At 36.9% G+C, this 17,004-nt stretch overlaps 1 pseudogene; it reads left to right on the top strand.

The window, feature by feature from the left end:
- Positions 1–3,703: 3,703 nt before the first annotated feature.
- LOC122076331 lies at positions 3,704–4,983 on the top strand (annotated as a pseudogene).
- Positions 4,984–17,004: the final 12,021 nt, after the last annotated feature.

Raw genomic sequence — 17,004 nt, 5'->3', positions numbered from 1 at the left:
GATTGCGCTCTATTCTCATTGAACTATTTTTTTTTGGGCATTATCCTAGCTAGACAAGCATTCTGCTTCACAACTAACAACTTTGAACAGCCAGCCCAGGAGTCCCCTTTTAATCCACAATTGAGTGACTCAACTTTCAATAGCAAGACTGATTTAGCAGCTGCAAGATCGGGAATAAACCATTCAACTAGTGTTATGACCAAGAGCTAACTGAAATCTCGTAACCTTGAGAAAAGCCCCTGCTTCCTCGTTTATCTTTTTGCCTGTCGTTATTTTTTATAATAATTTTATATTTTTCAAACACAAATTATGATTCAAAATGATATATGATTAGATGATAACATGGATAATACGTTCAGAAAGTTTAAGTTAGTGTATGAGAAAAAGAACTAACAAAGGTGGAATAACTCCAAATTGATAGATGTGCATATTTGATTATAAAATTCATAAATAATTAAGTGATGACATGGATACTATGTTCACAAAATTTAAATACAAATAAATATTAGTGCATAAAAGAAACTAACAAAGGTGGAGCAATTCCAATTGCTGATAAGGGTTATCTAGTTATTCCTTCAATTTATGTTTTCTTATGTTTTTTAGTCACTGGAATCCTTCAAGAGTCTTATCATTGCAAGTTCATCTATAGTAAGATAATATGAAAAATCGTCTTATAGTGTTTCAACAAATCTGTTTCTTTCTTTTATTTGGTAAGGGGGATAGAATTGAATTAAAAAAAAAAAAAAAAAAAAAAAAAAAAGAAAGAAAACCTCGAGCAGAAAACATGTGAAGGCAAAAACATACATCCATCAAATCCTCTTTTTTTTTTTTTTTTTTTTTTAAGTGGGCAAATTTCTAAATCTCAAGTTTTCCCACTCCAGTATTCGATAATCTTATCAAAGGTTGTGTTAGGTATACAATCTCGAAATAGATTTTTGGTCTGAAACTCAAATTTTAAACTTGATTCTTTTCTATCTTTTTTGCTTTACAATACATTTTAGTCATAAAATCTATTTCAAAAATACATTCCAAACACAACTTAAATTTACTATCTATGATTGTGCTCAGTGTGAACAGATTCCTGTCCTTCAACGTATTATGATCCGCCTCTCCTCGCATGGATCTCAATATATATTCTCAATTTTCTTCTATATGTCAATATCATATTGGGGAAGGGGGGTTCACATGTTACCACTCACCTTAAGGCTCTGCCCACCGAGAAGAATGCAAACACTAGCTGTAGCATAGCAATACGTAAACTGCAGTGTGCCCACATAATACCAGCCCCACTTTGTTCCTGAAAGATTAGACAATAGAATACAGAAAATTAGGCCAGCTTTCTTGTTAGGGTCAAAGCAAAAATGCCCCCTTAAAATCAATATATCCTCTATCGCCCAACTCACTTGTAAAATATAGAAAGGAAAAAAGGAATTTGCCCGAGAGTGTGGGGCTGCATTTAGACACAGAGGGAGTGAAACAATCATCATGTCTCCTATGAAAGGTAGAGAAACTCACCCTATTGATGCTTTTACGTGCATTCCCATTGGCTATCTCGCTAGTGCAAGGCCACGCTCTCGGACAAAGGACTCTTCCCCATATGAAAATTAAGAACTATAAAATGACCTTTCTACAGCTCATCTAGGAAGAATTTCTTTTGTGACCCACCTTATTTTTCCTCGTGGAAGAATGATGTGGCAATTCTAACCTTCGGATAGAATAGTTGATATCTTAATTAATCACATCTATATTGATTTTTGTATTACTAATTGCCATATGGCAGTATGTTTGAGTTGGAATTTGACGTGTTAAACAAGGGATGCTCTTCCTCGATTGCCAATCCACTGTTCGTAAAAATAGAGTTGTAAATTTCATGTAGATGATTCAAAATTTATGCCATGTGGTAGATCAAATAGGGTCTTATATATTGTGGATAAATAGACCTTAAGGTTCTCTTCTCATATGTTAAGTTTCAATTAAGTGTAGTTTACTAGCGCAAACTACTGGTTGAAAATTCTAAAATCATATTGGTTGGAGTACTATAGGCAGGAATGGATGTACAAGGCAAATGTTTTGCATGTTACTATGAAATTTGATGTAGCTAATTCAGATGATGTCCACTTTACCCAATAGCTGAAACAATTGTTGAATCTTTTATAGTGAGCGGGTAGTGGCAGTGAGGATCCAACGACTGAAAGAGTCCCAACACACATCCCAGCTATTAGATTCTCACTACCGTCACTGCTTCCCCACAAAAAAATCTTATACCTATTAATGTGGCATAATGATCGTGGATTATTCAGGGAGCCCTCTCTGAACCTATTATATGATATTCAACAGTGATATGGGAAAAAAATTCCTTTACACATACAGCCCCAACAAGCAAAGCCTCCCTTGATATTCTTCCCAATTATTCTACCACGTGGCAAGATGAGTGGTAATATTGGCAACTGAATACAGAGTCAACATCTAAATTGACCATGTGTGAACTGCCATACCCAAACTCAATACAGGCTACCATATATATCCAAGTCATTCCATGTTTGTCAATGTGCCAAATTATTGGTCCTATCCATGCACCTTCTTGATAGCCATAAATTTTAGAATGCTTTGTTTTGTCCTTTTGTCAGCTTGGATTGGTTTGAAATTTAACATGAATAGAGGGAACGAGGACTTACCTGACCAAAGAATATGGCTCCTATCCCGGCCAGTTTTTTTTTTTTTTTTTAAACCAAATATATGATATTAATATCTATAATTATAGTCGGAAAAAATGCTCTGCTCGTGCAGCCCCTGTGGGAAAATGGGAATCAACTGGGGGTGAAGGTGTCATTGCCCCACCCTCTGTGTCTAGACGCAGGGGCTGCGTGACCAAAAAGCGTTCATTTTCCCAAAATTAGATATTATATATTTATAAAAAGAAACATAGAAGGCAGCATGGTCTTTACACCTAAACACATGGTCTCTGCACCATGCATGCTAGTGCTAGGGCTATGCTGCATTTTAGGGAACTATCTCCCTATAAAGAGGGCCAAGCTGGTCGGACACAGCAAGAGGCTCAGCCCATGACCTACCAGACATTGGTGGGCTTGGGCTTGGGCTTGCCAGGCCTAACTTGCTGTCCTATAAAAGACCCTTAAACATTTGTGTACATAACACCCCTAAGGCTATGTTTGGTTGTATGGAGAATTAAAGGGAAGGGAAGTGAAACTTTTATACTTAAAAAATAAATAAATGTAATCATTACCCATGTGACTTTAACATTAACTTTAAATCATTCCATATTAAAATATGTCATTACTAAATATATATGGTTTAAAAAATTAAATAGTTTACAATCACATGGGATAATGATTATAAATATTTCCTTTTAAAATATAAAAATTTCACTTCCCTTCCTTTTAAAATCCCATTGCAACCAAACGGAGCCTAAGAATTTTCAGTCCCAATTAAAAAAGGTTAATTTACAGCGCCACCCCCTGGAGAATGCCATAATTATAAGATCACCCCCTCTGTTTCACCAAATTAGACTTAGACCCTCTAATGTCAGTCACCGTTAAGGAATATACCATATATGCTGATGTCAGCAATTATATTTTATTTTAAATACCATAATGCCCTTATTAAGTTTGAAGTACCTAAAATACCCTTGAACTCTGTCCAGAGACTGAATGGATGGATCGAAGCATACAAACTACTCCCCGCCATGACTTCTGAAAACCCAACCCTCAAATCGGCTAGCCTCAAATCTTCAGTTTATCTGGAGGATATGGAAGAGCTTGAAAGAGTATGCAATCGATTTGATGCGAATAGTGATGGAAAGATCTCGTCAACCGAGCTCGGTAACGTTCTCAATATGCTTGGCTCTGAATCTTTGCCGGAGGAAATCTAACGTATGACGACAAAGATTGATATCGATGGTGATCGATATATTGACCTCAAGGAGTTTGTCGATTTCTACCATGGGCTTCCTTTAGTGCAATCATATATGATCATACTCAAAGGATCAAAAACCTCAACCTTGCGAATTCTTGCAATCTACAAAAACCCAACTGAAAAGTGCCAATCCCAAATGGCACACCGATGTTCCTCTCCAGCCAAAGAAACATTCTCGAGAACCAACAATCTAGCATGAACGAAGGTAAAATCGGAATCTAAATCGAAACCCAGATATGCGGAAGCGATTGAGACAACTTCGCCACCATTCTCTCTTATAAAAGAATTCTGAGTAACAATTTCTCCTATGCAAAGGTCTCGTAGGAGTCTGAGAGAGGAAAAGAGAAGATGACGATGAGCCGAAGTAGAAGAAGAGAGAAATCTCGAGAGTTGAAGAACAACAGGGAGAACGTCTTGGGACCTAGGTCAGAGTGGCCATAGTTAGTTCGAGCGGCTTCTGTGAGAATTTCTAGGGCTTCATCTAATCTATAAGAATTTGCCACGGTGAGTACTCTGGTGGTGACGGATTAATCTCCATTACTAAAACCTAACTAGCAAACCCGATGCAAAAGATTCTGTTGCATAGCGTAGTATTGGCCCCTGCGAAAAGGATTTCCCCTCTCCATCCAGCGCAGACACCATTGATGCGATGAAAGAGCTGAAAGATGCTTTTGATTTGTACGATAAGGATCAGAAGGGCTTGGTGTCGGTGTCAGAGCTTCATTTGGTGTTGAAGAGTTTAGGGGAAAAGTGTTCCGTTCAGGATTGCTCCAAGATGATCAGCTCCGTCGATGCCGATGGTGATGCATTAATTTTGAGAAATTCAAATCGATGATGACTAATGGAAAGCCTTCTTCTCAATTTTTTTATAAAGGAAATTTTATATATTCAACTAATCATGCATATACAGCTCTGCAGAATCTTTGTAAAACTTGCTCGATTACAAACGAGAAAGCTTTTGCGACTACTACTTTTCTGCCATTAAAGTGTACTAAGCATAAGGTTCTGTTAAGAGAGAGAAACCTGCAAGCCTCCAGAAGCCACAATTGATAGTTTTGATACTGTCGACGCTGGCGTTCCTATGGGAATAATCGGAATAGCATTAAAAACATCTTAAATGGGTAAGAGGCAATTAGTGAAGAGGCCGCGATCCATGGTGGTTGTGAAATTTTCCCAATAATATGGTGGAGGGATCTCCTCAATCACCTTCAGATTGATCTCAAACAGATCATCGTCCTCTATGGTTTCTTCCAATTCTGATCCTCCATTGTGGAGGGGTATTTTTGGGATAATGAAAATGGGTAACTTATCAGTGTTTTGCTCATAAGGGCAAAAATGTAATTTCATAGCATTCCTTAACAGTGACTGACTGTAGGGAGTCTGAGTCTAATTTGGTGAAACAGAAAGGGTGGTCTTATAAGTGTTTGCATTCTTCTCGCAGTGATTTATCGTATCTATTACAAGGTAATGACTACCGTTTCCCCTAATGCTAAGGTTATAGATCCTCATGGTCAAACGGTATGTTTTCAGGCAAATTCTAACCGGTCTCAAGTCTTTGTACCCTAGTGTATTAGATGGTCGAAAATTAACCTTCCCGATTCTTGGACTTTAACCTTAGTGGCTCAACCTCAGCCACTTATCAGGGCTACTCCATCTTGCATCACCCAGCTCCCATCTGGTGATGTAGAAATTACTTTTGATCATAGATCTAATAATTCTCATATATCTACTTCTTCTGTAATTTCTTATTCCCCTGAGTACCCTACATAACAAGCACCTGCTCGTGCTTCGACATCTCGAGCTCAGAGCGAGAATTTTGATGGAATAATCAATTGTCAAGGGACAAATCATACACCTTCCCAGGTTAATCAACCTGTCTATAGTCCTCTTCAACGAGAACCTTCTATGGCTAATAATCAGCCATCTGTTGTTCCTATTGATATGGAAAATGGGTCCTCTTCTCCAACCCCCTCTGATTTGCAAGCACCTGTAGGAATATATATGCTTCATATTCATATCACAGAAGAAGCCAAATTCCAAATCAATAAGTGATTCCTTATCTAGGAATATAAGTCCGCTAGGAATGTTGGAAAATATAAGATTTTTTAAGAACACTATTCCAATCCTCAGTAGCAAGAGCTTCATGAGAAATGGGTTTCTCATCTGGAAACTAATCAGATAAATCTTCCATTTTTTCAGTGGTTAAAAATATACCTTATGGAAAAATCACCTAGCCAGCCACAATTGAATGAGATCAAAAAGGTATCTACCACTTATGTCACCAAAAAAGGAATAGAAATTGAGTCTGTTCATCCTCCTCCTCAAGCCTTAAAAATAGGGACCAATTAGACGGCAATTCCTCTCAAGACTTCCAGTCATACTTTTGCCCCATTGACTGAATCTCATCTTAGTCATGTTGTTGAGCAAAACAACTATACTAATTTATGTCTTCAGTTCATAGGAAGCCAGACTAACCGTATTGAGACGATTGTAGATTCTTTAAAGGCTTCTACTCTGTCTATCTCTTATGCTAAAATTGAGCATACCCATAAGCCCATATGGCAAACCCCTGCTTCTCAACCTAGAAGCAACTAGTCCATCCTTATTAAACCTCCACCAATTTTAGATGTTCCAATTAGAAAGACTGAGTCAACCATCCTTGATGAAATTGTAACCCGTCTCAGTCAACTCCAGGTTTCTAAGGACAATGAAAAATAGGTTATGACTCTTTCTCTAGTAGAACCTTCTGATTCCGAGATTGAACTCGCTGAGAAAGAATTCCAGTCCATGCTACCTCAACAGGCAGTAGTTCCTGAGCCTATTCCTCAACTTAATAGAGTTATGAGGCAAGCTCGTAAAGTTATGCCAATTGCCCCGACAAACTACTATTATCCTCGGTCTTCTCCTATTGATCTCCAATTTGAAATGAAAGGAGAGCCAACTATTTTTTTGCTTGACGGTAATTCTATTGTTGAATGGAATATTGATGGTTTATCAGAATATCAAATCATCAATCTTCTTAAGTAGATGCTTATGTATGCCACAGTGTCTAAACATCATCAACCTACTGATTCGGAAGTTGTTAAAATGATAGCAACAGGATTTTCTGGCCAACTACGAGGCTAGTGGGATTTCTATCTGTCCAAAGAAGTTCGGCATCAAATCTTAAGTGTTATTACCAGAGTTCCGCAAACTCAAACTGAATAGCTCGTTGATGGTACTATTGCCCAGCGCACAGTTGTTGTCAATCAATAAAATGCGGTTAACACCCTGGTTTACACTATAACTCTTCATTTTGTTGGACCAGCTGAAATTTTAACTATCGAATAAGAGAACAACTTATGAATCTACGATGTCCTACACAATCTCATTATAGATGGTATAGAGATGTCTTTTTTGCTAAAGTCTTTACTAGAGATGACTGCAACAATTCTATATGGAAAGAAAAGTTTATCTTTGGTTTACCTCCCTTATTTGCTCAAAATGTTAGGTATAGACTTAAGGCAAAGTATAATGGCACTATTCCCTTTGAGCAATATACATCTAGGGAATTAGCTGATGAAGTATGCAATGAAGGTCTTCAACTCTGTACAGACCTTAAATTACAAAAATAATTATCTAAAGAGAGACAAGTTGGATTCAGAGAACTTGGAGATTTCCGTGAACAGTTTGGATACGAGAAAATTCGTCTTTCAGGTTCAAAAAAGACTCATAGAAAACTCTCTAGGTTTTCTTAGCCTAAATACCAGACTAAGCAATATAAATCTAAGCCTAAGTGTTTTTTTAATAAACACTTTTCAAAATCTCATCCTTAAAATACTTTTCCTAATAACAAACCCCCTATTTGCTATAAATGTGAAAAAGTAGGACATTACAAAAATAATTATTGAACTAAGGCAAGAATCAATGCCTTAGAAATTGATAATTCTTAGAAGTAAAATCTTGAGAAGGTCTTGCTCTACAACTCGTCCGACCCTGAGTCTAACACTAAGTCTGACTCAGATCAAGAGATTGCTCAACTTGAATTTGACAATGATTCTTTTGAGTCTAAATCCCAGACTCCCCATTATAGTTGCGATCCTTACCAGGCTATGCTCAAAGAAAATGGCTTAATGATTCTTTCAACCAAAGAGTCATTTCTCTTAAAAGCAATTGACCAAGTCACTGATCCTACAACTAAGGCTCAACTCTTACATAAGTATATCACCTTAGTTAAGGATACTAATAGATCTAGCCCTGTTTCTACCATAAAGCCTAGGTTCAAGATTATAGTTTCAAAACTATAATTAATTAGGTTAGACCACTTCCCGAGCACGTGAACCTACCATCCAGGAACTTCGGAAAGATCTCAATAATGTTAAAACTGAAGTTAAGAGTCTTAAATAGAGAATTCAGACTCTCAAACTTTATAATGAAAACCAATTGGTTGAGCCAGATTTTGAAGAAGAAGCTTCCTTTAAGGATCTGCTTGCAACTCAAAATACAGTAGTAAGTACCTCTGCAACTATTGCTACAGTTTCTTCTGAAGATGCTCAAGTCTTAACCATTCAACAGATTCAAACTCATCGATGGCATATCATGATCGATATTGTTATCAATTGAGAGTTTAGCCTAAAGATAATAGTTTTAATAGATTTAGGCGCTGATATTAATTGCATTAACGAAGGGCTTGTGCCTTCACAATATTTTGAAAAGACCACTCAAAAATTGGCTACTGCTGATGGATATAGAATGCAGGTTGGGTATAAGCTCCCCTCTACTTTTATCTGTAATAATGGACACTACCTAAAGACTCCTTTTATCATGGTAAAAGGACTCTCTTAGTTCGTTCTTCTAGGCACTCCATTCTTATCCCAGTTGTATCCATTACGGATTGATACAGTCGGTCTTCACTCGGTGGTTAATAATCACCCTATGACTTTTCATTTCATTAAATCCCCAAAGGTTCATATGGTGAATGAAATCCGGACTCAAATTCACTCCAAAGAGAAATTATATGCTCTTTATCAACTGAAATTCAACAAAAGAGCATCCATCAAAAAATTAATGGCCTTGCCTTTTCGGTTAGAGTTAAAAACTTTCAAGCTCAACTTGAAAAGGAAGTTTGCTCAAAAATCCCTACAACATTTTGGTCTAGGAAAACTCATATTGTTACTCTTCCATATGAAGATAATTTTTTCGAAATCCAAATCCCCACAAAATCTCGGGCAGCTCAAATGCCTAATCATTTAAGGAAAACTTACCAAAAGGGAATTTCTGAACTTCTTGCTAAAGGTCTTATTAGACCGAGTAAATCTCCCTGGAGCTGCACTGCAATTTATGTTAATAATAATGTTGAAATTGAACGTGGTGCACCAAGACTTGTTATCAACTATAAACCTTTAAATAAGGTTCTTAAATGGATTCGGTACCCTATCCCTAATAAGAGTGATCTTCGTAATAGATTATACGCCTCTAGCATATTTTCTAAGTTTGATATGAAATCTGGGTACTGGAAAATTCAGATTGCAGAACAAGATAGGTATAAGATAGCTTTTGTTGTCCCATTCGGTCAGTACGAATGGAAGGTTATGCCTTTTGATCTTAAGAATGCTCCATCTGAATTTCAAAATATAATGAATCAAAGTTTTAATCAATATTCACAGTTTATTGGGCTGAAGATTAAACCCAATAGCCATGAGAATACACTCTTGGATCTGCTCATTGGTGAGAAATGGAAGGCGATGCCAAGTAGCTTGAAACATATTGAAAAAGGGCATCTGAGCTGCCATTGATGGAGATGGTGCAATTGGCAGATCAGAACCATTGCCTCGTTTAGGCACAAATCTTGAACCAGTTAATGAAGAAATGTCAAATTTATCTCACCATTTAACTGAAAGATGACGTTCCAATTGGGGAACTTAATTCTATTCCTCGAATTCATCATTTGTGAGCTGATACCTCCATTGGAGAATCCAGGGTATTTCGTATAATATAAAAAATTGGACGAAGAGAGCCCAGGAATCTAGAGGTTGATTAAACTCTTTGAATTTCGTAATGGACTGGTGAAGAGCTGTAGGAAGGAATTCTGAAGGAGGGGGTCCCCAAGTATAGAATCATTGTAGAAACCAGTTTGGCACACCTGATACGGTGCGTTGAAGTCAAAACCTCACGAACCAAGAATGGGTTTTATGATCATTCTGATATAAGAATATCATGTCCCAAGCTTTGACATAATCCGTACAATCATATGACCTAAGTTTAAGGCCAGTGACATCATGAAATTCGCGCTTGAATGAGGGCAAAGGTCCCCATTTGCGATCTCTAATGATGTGAATAATATTGAGCTTTGAATAAGCCCTAACATGAGCACTTCTATAGCAGTGCTGAATTTGAGCACTTTGAGTTTTCTTAAGTATCCTTTCATAGAAATATCGTGTCTTGTCACCAGTAGATGGGCGAAGATGGTCACAAAGGTAGATGCTGGCAATTTCAGAGGGAGTGTGATGAAGATGGATATTTTCAATGGGCATTACTGAGATAAAATTGGTTTCTATGAAGGAAGAATTATTAAGAGCCTTTAAGGTTGTTGTAGAAGATAGAGACTGAGATGAAATAGGAGTGGGGTTTTCTTGAAGTTGCCTAGAAGAAGATGAGGCAACATCCTTATTTGGTGAGCAGGGATGATAGTTTTCTATTTAGGAGCTCTACAAAAATTCTCGTGCTAAGAAATCAGGTAAACTGTTAGTATCACCTTTAATAAATTCGACATTAAAATAAAAAACAGAAAGTAGCAACTGCCATCAAGCAAAGATCTGCTTGGAGGCCAAATTTTTTACATCTTTTTCGAGGACATCTTTAACCGCTTTACAATCTACTCTAACAAGGAATTGTTGATTAAGAAGATCGCTTTCAAACTTGGTTATATACAAAACTAGTGAAAGAATCTCCTTTTTTATTGTAGAATATTTTTGTTGAGTGGAATTCCAAGTACCAGAAGTAAAACATACTAAAACTTCTTTTGGAAGGTTAGGACATTTTTTCTTCAAAATACCGTCATATCCGAATTCGGATGCATCAGTTTCAACAATTTTAAAACAATCTGGCCATGCTAGGTTTAAGCACGGAAGCTCTTTAGCTTTAAGCTTAATTTTTCGGACAGAGTTAGTATGTACAGTTGTCCATGGTTCAGGCTACTGCTTAAGCCTATTGAACAGAGGTTTGGCATCCTTTACTGAATCCTTATAGAATTCAGCAATGTAATTAAGGCTACTAAGAAAATTTTGGAGTTGAGTCTTATCTGTTATTTTATCTGAAAATTTTTTAGCAAACTGAATAGCTCGTTCTATGGAAATAATTGAACTAAATGAAATGTAATGTCCCAAGAAGCGAACTTTAGTTTGAAATAAATTTATCTTTTTGGTAGAGACAACAAGTCTTGTGTGACGAATAATAGAGAAGAATGTATTAAATGTTTCTAATGTTGTGAAATGTCCTGAGAGTAAATAAGGACATCATCAATAAACTGTGAATATTGATTAAAAATTTGATTCATTATATTTTAAAATTCAGATGGAGCATTTTTAAGACCAAAAAGCATAACATTCCATTCGTACTGACCGAATGGGACAACAAAAGTTGTCTTATACCTATCTTGTTCTGCAATCTGAATTTACCAGTACTCAGATTTCATATCAAATTAGAAAATATGTTGGAGGCGTATAATCTATTGATAAGATCCCTCTTATTAGGGATAGGGTACCGAATCCATTTAAGAACCTTATTTCAATGTTTATAGTTGATAACAAGTCTAGATGTACCCCGTTCAATTTCAACATTATTATTAACATAAAATGCTGTGCAGCTCCAGGGAGATTTACTCAGTCTAATAAGACCTTTAGCAAGAAGTTCAAAAATTTTCTTTTGACAAGTTTCCCTTAAATGATCAGGCATTTAAGTTGCCCAAGCTTTTGTGGGGATTTGGTTTTTGAAAAAGTTATCTTCATATGGAAGAGTAACAATATGAGTTTTCCTAGACCAAAATGCCGTAGGGATTTCTGAGCAAACTTCCTTTTCAAGTTGAGCTTGAAAGTTTTTAACTCTAACCTAAAAGGCAGGGTCATTAATTTTTTGTTGGATGCTTTTTTGTTGAATTTCAGTTATAAAGAGCATATAAATTTCTCTTTGGACTGAATTTGAGTTCAGATTTTATTCATCGTATGAACCTTCAGGGATTCGATCAAATGAAAATTTATAGGCAGATTATTAACCACCGAGTGAAGACCGACTGTATCAATCTGTAATGGATACAATTGGGACAAGAATGGAGTGCCTAGAAGAACGAACTAAGAGAGTCCTTTTATCATGATAAAAGGAGTCTTTAGGCAGTGTCCATTATTATAGATAGAAGCAGAGGGGAACTTATACTCAACCTGCATTCTATATCCGTCAATAGTAACCAACTTTTGAGTGGTCTTTTCAAAATATTATGAAGCTACAAACCCTTCGTTAATGCAATTAATATCAGCACCTGAATCTATTAAGGCTATAGTCTTAAGGTTAAACTCTCGATTGATAACAATATCGATCATGATATGCCATCGATGAGTTTGAACCTGTTGAATGGTTAAGACTTGAGCATCTTCAGAAGAAACTGTAACAGTAGTTGTAGAGGTACTTGCTACCATATTTTGAGTTGCAAGTAGATCCTTGAAGGAAGCTTCTTCTTCAAAATCTGGCTCAATCAATTGGTTTTCATTATAAAATTCAAGAACCTGAATTCTCTGTTTAAGACTCTTAACTTCAGTTTTAACATCATTGAGATCTTTCCAAAGTTCCTAGATGGGAGGTTCACGGGCTTGGAAAGTGGCCTTAACCCGATTAATTATAGTTTTGAAACTATAATCTTGAACTGTAGGCTTTATGGTAGGAACATGGCTAGATCTAGTAGTATCTTTAACTAAGGTGATATGCTCATATAAGAGTTGAGCCTTAGTTGTAGGATCAGTGACTTGGTCAATTGCCTTTAAGAGAAATGACTATTCGGTGGAAAGAACCACTAAGCCATTTTCTTTAAGCATAGCCTGGTAAGGATCGCAACTTCAATGGAGAGTCTAGGATTTAGACTCAGAAGAATCACTGTTGAATTCAAGTTGAACAATCTCTTGATCTAAGTCAGACTCAGTGTTAGACTCAGTGTCGGACGAGCTGTAGAGCAAGACCTTCTCAAGATTTTACTTCTGAGAATTATCAATTTCTAAGGCATTGATTCTTGCCTTAGTTCGACAATCATTCTTGTAATGTCCTACTTTTCCACATTTATAGCAAACAGGGGGTTTGTTATTAGAAAAAGTATTTTGAGGACGAGATTTTGAAAATCGTTTCTTAAAGAAGCGCTTAGGCTTGGATTTATATTGCTTCGCTTGGTATTTAGGCTTAGAAAACCTAGAGAGTTTTCTATGAGTCTTTTTTGAACCTGGAAGACGAATCTTCTCATATCTAAATTGTTCACAGAAATCTCCAAGTTCTCTGAATCCAGCTTGTCTCTCTTTAGACAAATGTTTTCGTAATTTAAGGTCTGTACAGAGTTGAAGACCTTCATTGCATACTTCAGCAGCTAATTCCCCATATGTATATTGCTCAAAGGAAATAGTGTCATTATGCTTTGCCTTAAGTTTGTACCTAACCTTTTGAGCAAATAAGGGAGGTAAACCAGAGATAAACTTTTCTTTCCATATGGAATTGTTGCAGTCATCTCTAGTAAAGACTTTAGCAAAAAAGACATCTTTATACCATCTATAATGAGATTGTGTAGGACATCACAGATTCATTAGTTGTTCTCTTGTTCGATCAGCTAAAATTTCAGCTGGTCCAACAAAATGAAGAGTTTTAGTGTAAACCAGGGTGTTAACCGCACCTTCTTAATTAACAACAACTGTGCGTTGAGAAATAGTACCATCAACGAGCTATTCTGTTTGAGTTTGCAAAACTCTGGTAACATCACTTAAGATTTGATACCAAACTTCTTTGGACAGATAGAAATCCCACCAACCTCGTAGTTGGCCAGAAAATCCTGTTGCTATCATTGTAGTAACTTCCGAATCAGAAGGTTGATGTTGTTTAGCCGTTGTGGCATACATAAACATCTACTTAAGAAGATTGATGATTTTGATATTCTGATAAAACATCAATATTCCATTCAACAATAGAATTACCGTCAATCGAAAAACTAGCTGGCTCTCCTTCCATTTCAAATTGGAGATCAATAAGAGAAGGCCAAGGGTAATAGTAGTTTGTCGGGGTGGTTGGCATAACTTTACGAGCTTGCCTCATAACTCTATTAAGTTGAGGAATAGGCTCAAGAACTACTGCCTATTGAGGTAGCATGGACTGGAGTTCTTTCTCAGTGAGTTCAATCTCAGAATCAGAAGGTTCTGCTAGAGAAAGTGTCATAGCCTATTTTTATTTGTCCTTAGAAACCTGGAGTTGACTAGGATGGGTTAAAATTTCATCAAGGATGGTTGACTCAGTCTTTCTAATTGGAACATCCAAAATTGATGGAGGTTTAAAAAGGATGGACTAGTTACTTCTAGATTAAGAAGCAGGGGTTTGCCATATGGGCTTATGGGTATGCTCAATTTTAGCATAAGAGGTAGACGGAGTAGAAGCCTTTAAGGAATCTATAATCGTCTCAATACGATTAGTCTGGCTTTCTATGGACTGAAGACATAAATTAGTATAGTTGTTTTGCTTAACAACATGACTAAGATGAGATTCAGTCAATGGGGAAGAAGTAAGACTAAAAGCCTTGAGAGGAATAACCATCTGATTGGTACCTATTTTTAAGGCTTGAGGAGAAGAATGAACAGACTCAATTTCTATTCCTTCTTTAGTGACATAAGTGGTAGATACTTTCTTGATCTCATTCACCTGTGGCTGGCTAGGTGATTTTCCCATAAGGTATATTTTTAACCACTGAAAAAATTAAAGATTTATCTGATGAGTTTCCATATGAGAAACCCATTTCTCATGAAGCTCTTGCCGCTGAGGATTGGAATAGTGTTCTTAAAAAATCCTACGTTTTTCAGCATTCATAGCGGACTTATATTCCTAGATAAGGAATCGCTTATTGATTTAGAATCTGGGTTCTTCTGTGATATGAAGCATATATATTCTTACAGGTGCTTGTACATCAAAGAGGGTTGGAGAAGAGGACCCATTTTTCATATAAATAGGAGCAACAGATGGCTGATTATTAGCCTTAGGAGGTTCTCGCTGAAGAGGACCATAGACAGGTTGATTAACCTGGGAAGATGTACGATTTGTACCCTGAAGATTGATTATTCCATTAAAATTCTCGCCCTGAGCTCGAGATGTTGAAGCACGAGCAGGTGCTTGATATGTAGGGTACTCAGAGGAAGAAGAAATTATAGAAGAAGTAGATCTACAGTCAAAAGTAATTTCTACATCACTAGATGGGAGCTGGGTGATGAAAGATGGGGTAGTCCTGATAGGTTGCTGAGGTTGAGCCACAGAGGTTAAAGTCCAAGAGTCAAGAAGGGTGATTTCCGACCATCTAAGACACTGGGGTACAAAGGCTTGAGACCGATTAGAATTTTTCTGGACACATACCGTTTGACCACGAGGATCTATAACCTTAGCATTAGAGGCAACGGTAATCATTACCTTGTAATAGACACGATAAATCACTGCGAGATTTTGAGTTTTCGGAGCGATATTGTATCCATACGTTTTTAAGAAAATGACAGCACCATCAAGAATATTTGGATCTATTAAGGACATGGAAAGATTGGGTCTACACTGAAAATAAATTGGTCCTTCACAAAGATTGGTTTCAACTAAGCCCATTAGAGATTCATTAAATTCAAGCATTCTAGCATCTCTAACGGCAAAAAAACTCGCACTATTTAACCCTAATAGTGTCAAGGGTTTCAAAGCAACTTGAACTAATCTGATGTGGATAAACTTAAATTCATGTTCTCTATACCTCCGAATTTGAGAACTAGTTAGAAGTTAGATTTGTTCTTGGTCAGAGGTAAGGGTATAGATACTTTCGCTAGTCTTTATGACATAGTCACTATGAAAAGCAAAAGTTCCTTTATGATATACTTCAGATTCAGGTATTCTAGGTATGGTATAATTGTTAATGGCAGCTTCTAAGTTTTTGAAAACCACTTCTTTGGAATTATGGACTGAGTCATTAGTCCTTCCAGATGTGCTAGCCTCAGAGGATGATGATCTTCTCGAATTGGACCTAAAGTATGAAGCCATAGTATAGAGGTTCGAGTTAATAAAGGTTTCGGTCTATATATCCTTCTATCAATACCGTCTACTGTTAATACTAATTCGCATTCAAATGCCTATCCACGGCAACACGGCTGAGTATGACTTGGTTGTAAGTCAGTACGATTTGGGTGAAGGTCTATATGACAAGGGTGAAACACTACCAACTGAATGGTTTTTATGACTTTGGCACATTTTCAACTGGGCTCTTATACCATTTGGAACCAGGATCAAGAGAGGTCGGACTTAGGCAGCAAGAGAAGCAATACGACAAAATATTTTCCTTTTCCTAGATTGGAGTTCAGCAAGATTAATAATTTCTTCGTTTAGAAGCTGAGAGAAGCAGACTGGTGAGCAGTTTGATGGGATTAAAAGTGCTAGAGAGAAAATTTTGGAGTTGGTTTCTTTAAGAAACAAGATCAGGGGACTTGGCATTAACTTTGATGATGATTTTCGGTTGACCATAGCACTAAGATGTATAAGGCTCACCATACCACCTATAATGCCTTGAAGGAGAAGTGGAACGTTAACGAACTGATTACTTTATTCATCCAAGAGGAAGGGACGATGAACATGACCAAAATATAGTGTCAACCTTACTAAAAGTATGACCTCATCCTTATTGGGACCTAACAAACCCAATAAGAGTTTCTCAAATAAGGTTAAGTACTCACTTTATAGGGTATGGATGAATTTTCAAACAAGAAAGGAGCAGCAGAACAACAGAGAGAGTGGAAGCTAGGAAGACATGAATAGCATATAGTGCTTTTGGTATAAGATGAGGGGACA

Source organism: Macadamia integrifolia, chromosome 4, assembly GCF_013358625.1.
Source record: "Macadamia integrifolia cultivar HAES 741 chromosome 4, SCU_Mint_v3, whole genome shotgun sequence".
NCBI classification, from domain to species: domain Eukaryota; kingdom Viridiplantae; phylum Streptophyta; class Magnoliopsida; order Proteales; family Proteaceae; genus Macadamia; species Macadamia integrifolia.
This window is presented reverse-complemented; position numbering and strand designations above follow the sequence as displayed.